Source organism: Salvelinus namaycush, chromosome 2 (genome assembly GCF_016432855.1).
Source record: "Salvelinus namaycush isolate Seneca chromosome 2, SaNama_1.0, whole genome shotgun sequence".
Lineage (NCBI taxonomy): Eukaryota > Metazoa > Chordata > Actinopteri > Salmoniformes > Salmonidae > Salvelinus > Salvelinus namaycush.
In genome coordinates this window covers 34,886,033-34,897,272 of record NC_052308.1, presented here as the reverse complement: position 1 = coordinate 34,897,272, position 11,240 = coordinate 34,886,033, and the positions used below count along the sequence as shown (strand labels likewise).

Genomic DNA, 11,240 nt, shown 5'->3' with positions numbered 1-11,240 from the left:
AAACCTGGCACCATCCCTACAGTGAAGCATGGTGGTGGCAGCATCATGCTGTGGGGATGTTTTCAACGGCAGGGACTGGGAGACTTGTCAGAACCGAGGCAAAGATGAATGGAGCAAAGTATAGAGATCCTTGATGAAAACCTGTTCCAGAGAGCTCAGGACCTCAGACTGGGGCGAAGTTCACCTTCCAACAGGACAACAACCCTAAGCACACAGCCAAGACAATGCAGGAGTGGCTTCAGTACAAGTCTTTGAATGTCCTTGAGTGTCCCGGACTTGAACCTGATCGAACATCTCTGGAGAGACCTGAAAATAGCTGTGCAGCAACACTCCCCATCCAACCTGACAGAGCTTGAATGCAGAGAAGAATGGGAGAAACTCCCCAAATACAGGTGTTTTATTTTTGCATATGTAACCTTTATTTAACTAGGCAAGTCAGTTAAGAACAAATTCTTATTTACAATGACGGCCTACACTGGCCAAACCCGGACGACGCTGGGCCAATTGTGCGCCGACCTATGGGACTCCCAATCACAGCCTGTTGCGATACAGCCTGGAATCAAACCAGGGTGTCTGTAGTAACGCCTCAAGCACTGAGATGCAGTGCCTTAGACCGCTGCGCCACTCGGGAGCCCAGGTGTGCCAAGCTTGTAGCGTCATACCCAAGAAGACTTGAGGCTGTAATCGCTGCAAAAGGTGCTTCAACAAAGTACTGAGTAAAGGGTCTGAATACTTATGTGATACTAAGGTGATTTCAGTTTTATATTTGTAATACATTTGCAAAAATGTTTAAAAAAACTTTTTCCTTTGTCATTATGGGGTATTGTGTGTAGATTGAGGAATAACAACAATGTAATCCATTTTAGAATAAGCCTGTAACGTAACTAAATGTGGAAAAAGTCAAGGGGTCTGAATACTTTCCGAATTGTTTGTGTGTGTGTGTGTGTGTGTGTGTGTGTGTGTGTGTGTGTGTGTGTGTGTGTGTGTGTGTGTGTGTGTGTGTGTGTGTGTGTGTGTGTGTGTGTGTGTGTGTGTACATAGTAGGCTACTAAATAAACTTTACAATGATACTGACTTCAAAATACAATCGCAAGAAAAACATAGTTTGGAAAGCAAACACCTACTGCTGAAAAGAGGAGACTAATCTTTTCTTGATTTAGTAGCCTACTGTAGCCTATAATATACAGTGGCTATAGAAAGTCTACACCCCCGTTGATTACTTCACATTTTATTGTTACAAATTGGGATTAAAATGTATTTGTCATTTTTGTCAACAATCTACACAAAATTCTCTGTGAAAGAGGAATATTTTTTATTTTTTTTAAAATTATTTTTTTGGTAGCAACTCCGGTGTAGATTTGGCTTTGTGTTGTAGGTTATTATCCTGCTGAAAGGTGATTTCCCCTCCCAGTGTCTGGTGTAAAGCAGACTGAAGCAGGTTTTCGTCTAGGATTTTGTCTGTGCTTAGCTCCCTCCTGTTTTCTTTTTTTATCCTAAAACCTCCCGTCTTTGTTGATGTCAAGCATACCCATACAGTACCATGATGCAGCCACCACTATGCTTGAAAATAAGGAGGCAGTTACTTAGTGATGCGTTGTGTTGGATTTGCCCCAAACATAAGGCTTTGTATTTAGGCCAAAAAGTATATTCCTTTGCAGTCTTACTTTAGTGCCTTGTTGCATACATATGCATGTTTTGGAATATTTCCTGTATATTTCTATTCTTTTCACTCTGTCATTTAGGTCATTGTAGAGTCACTACAATGTTGTTGATCCATCCTCCGTTTTCTCCTCTCACAGCCATTGAACTCTGTAGCTGTTTTAAATTCACCAATGGCCTCATGTTGACATCCATAAGCAGTTTCCTTCCTGTCCTGCAGCTCAGTTCAGGGCGACTGCATCTTTGATGTGTCTGTGTGGTTTAATACATCATCCACATCATAATTATTAATTTGACCATGCTTAAAGATATATTCAATGTCTGATTTGTTGTTGTTACCCATCTACTAATCACTGCTTTTCTTTGAGGCTTTCAAAAAGCTCCCTGGTCTTTGTAGTTGAATCTGTGTGAAATTCAATACTTGACTAAGGGACCTTACAGAGGTTGTATGTATGGAGGACAGAGGAAGGCGTAGTCATTTAAAAATGTCAACCTCGATTATTTCACACAGTGAGTCCATATAACTTTGTGATATGTTAAGCAAATGTTTACTCCTGAAATGATTTAGGCTTGCCATAACAAAGGGGTTGAATACTTTAACTCAAAACATTTCAGCTTTTAATTTAGAAAGTAGATGGCGATAGCATTGGTTTTAGTGACAGGCTAGTTTTAGTCACAGGCTGCTGCAGGGCTGGCTGCATCTCCAGATATTGGCTACATAGGGTCAACTACCTCAGCGCAAGTACCTCCTCCCCAGAAATACCTTGGTTAAATGGTAAAGCAAAGCAAGCAGTAAGTAAACTTAACAAACTGAATGCATTTTGTTAATCCAATTCCTGTGATGCTGATCAATTTATGAATATCCAAATTTGATCAGATATCATAGAAATGTAAAATGGGTATCTTTCGGTTTCAATAATAACCAACATAATCAGCAAAATAATGACAAAAGCCTAGATGTTATTTTCTTGTTTGTAACATGTCATGGGGGTAGGTATTGGGGGCCACTTCCCTACAGGCATAAAAGTACACAAAACACTGCCAATTATTTTCTCAAAAGACAGAACTAGCCTGGTCCCAGAACGGTTTGAGCTTTTGCCTAATCCATTACTGTCATAGAGGGAATTCGATGAATGCCCCGATTCACTCGAGGTTAGCGTTCGTTGCATTCGATTTGGAACCGGGTGCCCCGTTCTGTCAACAACACAAAAGTGACGTAGGTTAAGCACATGATTTGTTGTTACCCATCTACTAATCACTGCTTTTCTTTGAGGCTTTCAAAAAGCTCCCTGTTCTTTGTAGTTGAATCTGTGTGAAATTCAGTACTTGACTGAGGGACCTTACAGAGGCACATACGTAGGATTCTATGTTTTCACATGCAAAAGTGATTGATTTTGATAAAAACGCTTCATCTGCCTTCACAATGAAAACTGGTTTGAAAATTCAAACATATTTTAAGGGCGAGATGTATGTTTCTAAACGATGCATCATGATGCCTTGTTGAAAACATGACCAAGCTGCACAGATTACTGTTCGATTTGAGAAAGGCACTCCTCCCTCACCGATTTTGCCCGTTCACTTCACGGGCAATTGCCAGGTGTACATAATCAAACTCCCTCATTGGCAAACAATTTTAGTTTGGCATGAGAATTCCACAAGGAATTGGCAAGGCAGAAACAAACTGGTACCCAGGCTAACACAGAACGTGTTTGATTGAAGTTTAACAGAAAGTAAAACGATTTATGAATTTATGAACTGCAACAAGTGTTTCAACTCAGACGTTATGAGCATTTTAACAGAATAGTATCTTCAATAGACCATATTTCACACTTCCAGAAAATCTGCATATCTGATCTTCTTTGATTTTGCAGCATATTAAACCAAAACGTTGGTGTCTCTGATACAGGCAATTAATAACCAACTTTCTCACAATGTTGCAAGAAAATATCGCTGCTGTGATGTACTGTAGTCCGACAAGCACTACACCAGCTAGTGGGACTTAAGTTTTGTTGATGCCACAAGTCAACACTTATAGGCCAAATTATGGAGTAGAATGTTTTTTTAATTCATTGACTGCTTACATCTTTCAGATATGAATAATATCAAAGATAATACTGTAGCACTCATTAACAGAGTAAGAATGAAGAAATGCAAAAAAAACAAAAAAAACATTACTTATCCAACAGCTACACCTTGTGGTAGAAAAATAAACAACATTTACATGCAATTATTATGACACTCAGGAAATGGTTCAACTAATGACACATTTTAATCCAAGCTTTCATACAAAAATCAAACAAACTGTCACATTGACTTTTACATGGCTTTGGCTTAAGTAGCACTAATACATACATACACAATATCACTTTTTACGACTGATTCCCTATCCTGGTCCTAAATGTATCTTTGCATGTACCAATTCAACCTAAACCTATCTGTATGAACTAAAAGGAAACACAGTTTTAAAACAAATCCATTGTCTTAAAAGGCACTGTGGAACCTCCTGATATGAATCCCAATTTAAACTTTAAAACAAGACTAAACTGGTGTTACGGTCCTGTAGTTACAAGGAAAGTATCATTTAGGTTCTTTGAGATGAGATTCACCCTAAAATGTCCAGCAGCGGAAAGGTATGTGATGTAGCCAAAGACCACAATCATTCTCAGAGTGTGTGTGTCGTGCTCTTACTCTACTGTATAACCATGACTAAAGGGGTTCCGGGTTACTTTCCTTCAAATCTGTAGTCCTTCATGTGGTCCTCGTCTACTAGGCTCCTTGGTGGTGTTCATTAGTCTCCTGGTCGTGTCCATTGGCCACCGTACGTTGCTCTGTATGAAGGAGCTGGCTGGGCAGTGGACACAGGCATGTGTCTTACCCTTAACTGCTTTTAGCAACGCTGGTGCACTGACACACTAGCATTGCTGGGAATTGGGTTGCTAAAAAACCGAACAGGCAGGGGGGAGCAAGATTTTTTTATTTTTTATTATTACAAAAAAACACAAGGGGTAACATTGAAGTATTAGAACATGAAGGACAAACAATACAGCATCAAGACACTATCAAACATGTATCAGTCTTTCCGCAACAGAGAAAGAAGTTAAATAAAATTCCATTTCAACTAACTGCCGGTGGGTCTTTTTAACTGGGGGAACTTGAGACAAATTATCTAAAGGTATTATTTAACAGACTTTCCACATACTTCGATATTTTGTCTCAAATTCCCCTCGCTATAAGGACCAACCGTCAAGACCACCGGCAGAATAAGTTGAAATATAATTTTATTAACTTCTGGCCTGCGGACTATTCAGTTTTTGCAAACCAATTCCCAGCAATGCTTGTGTGCCAATACACCAGTGTTGCTAAAAGCAGCTATCTTGGCCTTGCTCTCTCACTGCTGATTCATCTTAGCTGCTTCTGCCTTGATGAGTGAGATCAGCTCCTGGTTAATCAGAAACACAAACGAAGACCTGCAATCTGGAGAGACAAATGACTTGTTGTGACATTCATGTATTAGTAGAGGTGGTTGTTATAGATCAGGTATTGTGAAGTAAAAAGCATGACAGGCAGACAGAATTCAATCTCAACTATGTAGTCTGTTGTTCATTAAAAAAATTAAGCCCCTTAAAAATGTTTCTTCCATGTCACTCTTCTTGCACCAGCTACCGTATAATACATCCTGCCATTTAAGTCTTACAGAAATTTCCACAAACCTCCACTACAGAGTTGTTGTTGAGTTTCCACTTGTTGCCCGACAGGACTGGTCTGCCGTCTATGTAGATGGGCCTGCGGCCCTCGTTGGCTATGAAGAAGTCCCGTTGTTCTTCAGTTTAATGATCCCTGTACATTAGACATAGACAGTTATAAACAGTTACAAACACACAATGAAAAACGAGATCAAGTCCTGATATGGGGCCATAATATTACTATATGATAGACGTTTATCAGAAAACAGTCATTTCAACAGGGTCTAATTTCACTATGGTTAAGTGAGGACAGGGCAAGCACTGCCCTCTAGAGCCCAGATACAGGTTCTTCAGCATCAGACCCAGGTAATGCAGATATGGGTTGCATCCAAAATGGCATCCTATTCCCTATTTAGTGCACTACCATTGGCTGTGACTGAAATGAGGTCCATATGTTAAATGAGGTCCATGTCATGGTGCTGATAAGGGTGCTGAAACCTTGTTTCCTGGAGATCTTCCAGGCAGGTCCTTCCAGAGACAGATCCACATCTATTTGCTTGTCCTTGGTGGCTCTGCCCAGGGTGATCTAGAGGAAGTCAGATTAGCTTCATAAAATATATATAAAACATTTTCATATTTTCACATTTCATAAGCATACATTTCCATATAATGAACTTGCTCCACAGTCATCTTACTATGGTCCTAATATAATTTGGTACTGTACTGTAAATTCAGTTAATTCAATCTGAAATTAGCTGCTCACCTCTCGTGACCTCATAAGGTAGCGAACCATCCGGCCTCTCAGAGCTGCCAGCGTCTGGTTGTCAAAGTCTGGAGAGTTCATACCTGAGAACACAACAACATAAACCCCCTGCAAGACTGGCTTCTTACACACACACACTCTCACACACTCTCACACCTGTGATGCTGTCCACCAGGACCTGCCAGCGTGGTAGCTCCTGCTCCAGCTGTCTTATCTCCTTCTTCTGATGGCGGTCAGATATCATCAGCTCTGAAAGTGGGGACAGAATGAGGAAGGGCAGCAGGAGAGAGAATGAGGAAGAGGAGAAGAGATGACAGACTTCTAAGCCAACCAACATGCATTAAGGAACATGCATTCAGGTGCTTTGAATTTGATCAATGAAGCACCTTCTTAGATAGACTCCTTTTATGTGTCAGTAGTGTGCAAGTTATGTTTGAGTAACTCACCATGCTCCAGTACCTCATCTCTGCTCTCCCTGGGTAACGAAACAGAGAAACTGATTAGAATGACGAGGAGAGGAGGAGCTCTAAATTTTAACTCAGGGAAACTGGAAATTAATTGTGGTCAGAATGTTGACCGGTTCTCTTACTTTAGCTTAGCATCATCCACCAGCTGCTCAGCATCAGAGAAGTTGAGGACTTGGTCACCTTTAGGGAAAGGTTGGACTGCAAAAGAGAATCAAACCATACAATAAGGCATCATATATAGGGGGACTGATGGGCACTGTCAACTCACTTAGTTTTAGTTTGCAACAGTGGAACAAATCAAATTTGTCACATGTGCCGAATACAACAGGTCTAGACCTTAGTGAAATGCTTACATACGAGCCCTTAACCAACAACGCTTTTTTTTTAAAGTTAGTGAGGGGAAAAAGTATTTGATCCCCTGCTGATTTTGTATGTTTGCCCACTGACAAAGAAATGATCAGTCTATAATTTTAATGGTAGGTTTATTTGAACAGTGAGAGACAGAATAACAAAAAAAATCCAGAAAAATGCATGTCAAAAATGTTATAAATTGATTTGTATTTTAATGAGGGAAATAAGTATTTGACCCCTCTGCAAAACATGACTTAGTACTTGGTGGCAAAACCCTTGTTGGCAATCACAGAGGTCGGACGTTTCTTGTAGTTGGCCACCAGGTTTGCACACATCTCAGGAGGGATTTTGTCCCACTCCTCTTTGCAGATTTTCTCCAAGTCATTATGGTTTCGAGGCTGACGTTTGGCAACTCGAACCTTCAGCTCCCTCCACAGATTCTCTATGGGATTAAGGGCTGGAGACTGGCTAGGCCACTCCAGGACCATAATGTGCTTCTTCTTGAGCCACTCCTTTGTTGCCTTGGCCATGTGTTTTGGGTCATTGTCATGCTGGAATACCCATCCACGACCCATTTTCAATGCCCTGGCTGAGGGAAGAAGGTTCTCACCCAAGATTTGACGGTACATGGCCCCGTCCATCGTCCTTTGATGCGGTGAAGTTGTCCTGTCCCCTTAGCAGAAAAACACCCCCAAAGCATAATGTTTCCACCTCCATGTTTGACGGTGTGGATGGTGTTCTTGAGGTCATAGGCAGCATTCCTCCTCCTCCAAACACGGCGAGTTGAGTTGATGCCAAAGAGCTCCATTTTGGTCTCATCTGACCACAACACTTTCACCCAGTTGTCCTCTGAATCATTCAGATGTTCATTGGCAAACTTCAGACGGGCATGTATATGTGCTTTCTTGAGCAGGGGGACCTTGCGGGTGCTGCAGGATTTCAGTCCTTCACGGCGTAGTGTGTTACCAATTGTTTTCTTGGTGACTATGGTCCCAGCTGCCTTGAAATCATTGACAAGATCCTCCCGTGTAGTTCTGGGCTGATTCCTCACCGTTCTCATGATCATTGCAACTCCACGAGGTGAGATCTTGCATGGAGCCCCAGGCCGAGGGAGATTGACAGTTCTTTTGTGTTTCTTCCATTTGTGAATAATCGCACCAACTGTTGTCACCTTCTCACCAAGCTGCTTGGCGATGGTCTTGTAGCCCATTCCAGCCTTGTGTAGGTCTACAATCTTGTCCCTGACATCCTTGGAGAGCTCTTTGGTCTTGGCCATGGTGGAAAGTTTGGAATCTGATTGATTGATTGCTTCTGTGGACAGGTGTCTTTTATACAGGTAACAAGCTGAGATTAGGAGCACTCCCTTCAAGTGTGCTCCTAATCTCAGCTCGTTACCTGTATAAAAGACACCTGGGAGCCTGAAATCTTTCTGATTGAAAGGGGGTCAAATACTCATTTCCCTCATTAAAATGAAAATCAATTTTTAACATTTTTGACATGCGTTTTCTGGATTTTTTTGTTGTTATTCTGTCTCTCACTGTTCAAATAAACCTATCATTAAAATTATAGACTGATCATTTCTTTGTCAGTGGGCAAACGTACATAATCAGCAGGGGATCAAATACTTCCCCCCCCTCACTGTAAGTAAAAATAGAAATAAACAAATAATTAAACAGCAGCAGTAACAGAACAAGCAAAGCTATATACAGGTGGTTCTGGTACAGAGTCAATGTGCTGGGGCACCGGTTAGTTGAGGTAATTGAGGTTATATGTACACGTAGATAGAGTTAAAGTGACTATGCATAGACTATAAACAGAGAGTAGCAGCAGTGTAAAAGAGGGGTCTGGGTAGCCCTTGATTAGCTGTTCAGGAGTCTTATGGCTTGGGGGTAGAAGCTGTTAAGAAGCCTTTTGGACCAAGACTTGGTGCTCCGGTACCGCGTGCCATGCGGTAGCAGAAAGAACAGTCTATGACTCGGGTGGCTGGAGTCTTTTTAGGGCCTTCCTCTGACACTGCCTGATATGGAGTCCCTGGATGGCAGGAAGCTTGGCCCCAGTGATGTACTGGGCCTTTCGCACTACCCTCTGTAGTGCCTTGCGGTTGGTGGCCGAGCAGTTACCATACCCGGCAGGTGATGCAACCAGTCAGGATGCTCTCGATTGTGCAGCTGTAGGACCTTTTGAGGATCTGAGGACCCATGCCAAATCTTTTCAGTCTCCTGAGGGAGAATAGGTTTTGTCGAGCCCTCTTCACGACTGTCTTAGTGTGTTTATACCATGATAGTTTGTTGGTGATGTGGACACCAAGGAACTTGAAGCTCTCAACCTGTTCTACTACAGCCCCGTCGATGAGAATGGGGGCGTGCTCGGTCCTCCTTTTCCTGTAGTCCACAATCTCATTTGTCTTGATCACGTTGAGGGAGAGGTTGTTGTCCTGGCACCACACGACCAGGTCTCTGACCTCCTCCCTATAGGCTGCCTCATCGTTATCGGTGATCAGGCCTACCACTGTTGTGTCGTCTGCAAACTTGATGGTGTTGGAGTCATGCCTGGCCATGCAGTCATGAGTGAACAGGGAGTACAGGAGGGGACTGAGCACGCACCCCTGAGGGGCCCCCGTGTTGAGGATCAGCGTGGCAGATGTGTTGTTCCCTACCCTTATCACCGGTGGTCGGCTCATCAGGTAGTCCAGGATCCAGTCGCAGAGGAAGGTGTTAAGTCCCAGGGTCCTTAGCTTAGTGATGAGCTTTGAGGGCACTATGGTGTTGGATGCTGAGCTGTAGTCAATGAATAGCATTCTCAAATAGGTGTTCCTTTTGTCCCGGTGGGAAAAGGCAGTGTTGAGTGCAATAGAGATTGCATCATATGTGGATCTGTTGGGGCGGTACGCAAATTGGAGTGGGTCTTGGGGTTCTGGGATAATGGTGTTGATGTGAGCCATGACCAACCTTTCAAAGCACTTCATGGCTACAGACGTGAGTGCTACGGGTCGGTAGTCGTTTAGGCAGGTTACCTTAATGTTATTGGGCACAGGGACTATGGTGTTCTGCTTGAAACATGTTGGTTTTACAGACTCAGTCAGGGACAGGTTGAAAATGTCAGTGAAGACACTTGCCAGTTGGTCAGCGCATGCTCGGAGCACACGTCCTGGTAATCCGTCTGGCCCTGCTGCCTTGTGAATGTTGATCTGTTTAAAGGTCTTACTCACATTGGCTAAGGAAAGCATGATCACACAATCGCCTGGAACGGCTGGTGCGCTCATGCATGTTTCAGTGTTACTTGTCTCGAAGCGAACATAGAAGTAATTTAGCTCGTCTGATAGGTTTGTGTCACTGGGCAGCGAGTGGCTGTGCTTCCCTTTGTAGTCTGTAATAGTTTGCAAGCCCTGCCACATCCGACGAGCGTCGGAGCCGGTGTAGTACGAGTCGATCTTAGTCATGTATTGACGCTTTGCCTGTTTGATGGTTCGTCGGAGGGCATAGCGGGAGTTCTTACTGGCTTCCAAGTTAGAGTCCCGCTCCTTGAAAGTGGCAGCTCTACCCTTTAGCTCAGTGCGGATGTTGCCTGTAATCCATGGATTCTGGTTGGGGTATGTACGGTCACTGTGGGGACAACGTCATCGATGCACTTATTGATGAAGCCAATGACTGATGTGGTGTACGCCTCAATGCCATCAGAAGAATCCCGGAACATATTCCAGTCTGTGCAGTCCTGTAGCTTAGCATCTGCTTCACCTGACCACTTTCTTTTTTTTTTTTTTTTTTTTTTTTTGGGGGGGTGGATCAGCTTAATATTGCGGAAAGAATGTTGCTTCCAATGTAATTGTCTGCATCATTTCCAATCCCCCATATTTTTTTGGGTAAATATATATATCCATTCACGTATGCATACATATACACATATATACATACACATACCTACATAGACATATACTTTTTTAAAGAGTATACCTTTATTATTATTCCCCGCAAACCCTACCACCGATCCCCCAATTGGAGTAAACTGATAAACATTTCTGTTTTTACCTTCAATTTATACATCTTATACACATTTTACAGACACAGTCTACTTTATAATAGTTCTCTCTTGTTTGTTCTTAGTCCTTCCTCTATTTCTGTTGTCCATCCAGTTTGATTTCCACTTGTAACTGTGCTATTTCACAATAGCTCCGCACCTATACACATTTCACAGATCCCGTATGCCCTACATTGTTTATCTTGTTATTAGTCCCACCCTTCAGCTCCACTCAACCTTTCCCATCTATCTTCCAACATCATCCATTTCGGATTTTTATTTGCCATATATTTTTCAACTGTG

At 42.5% G+C, this 11,240-nt stretch overlaps 1 pseudogene; it reads right to left on the bottom strand.

Moving 5' to 3' along the window:
* Positions 1–3,700: 3,700 nt before the first annotated feature.
* LOC120021339 lies at positions 3,701–6,777 on the bottom strand (annotated as a pseudogene).
* Between the last annotated feature and the right edge of the window lie 4,463 nt (positions 6,778–11,240).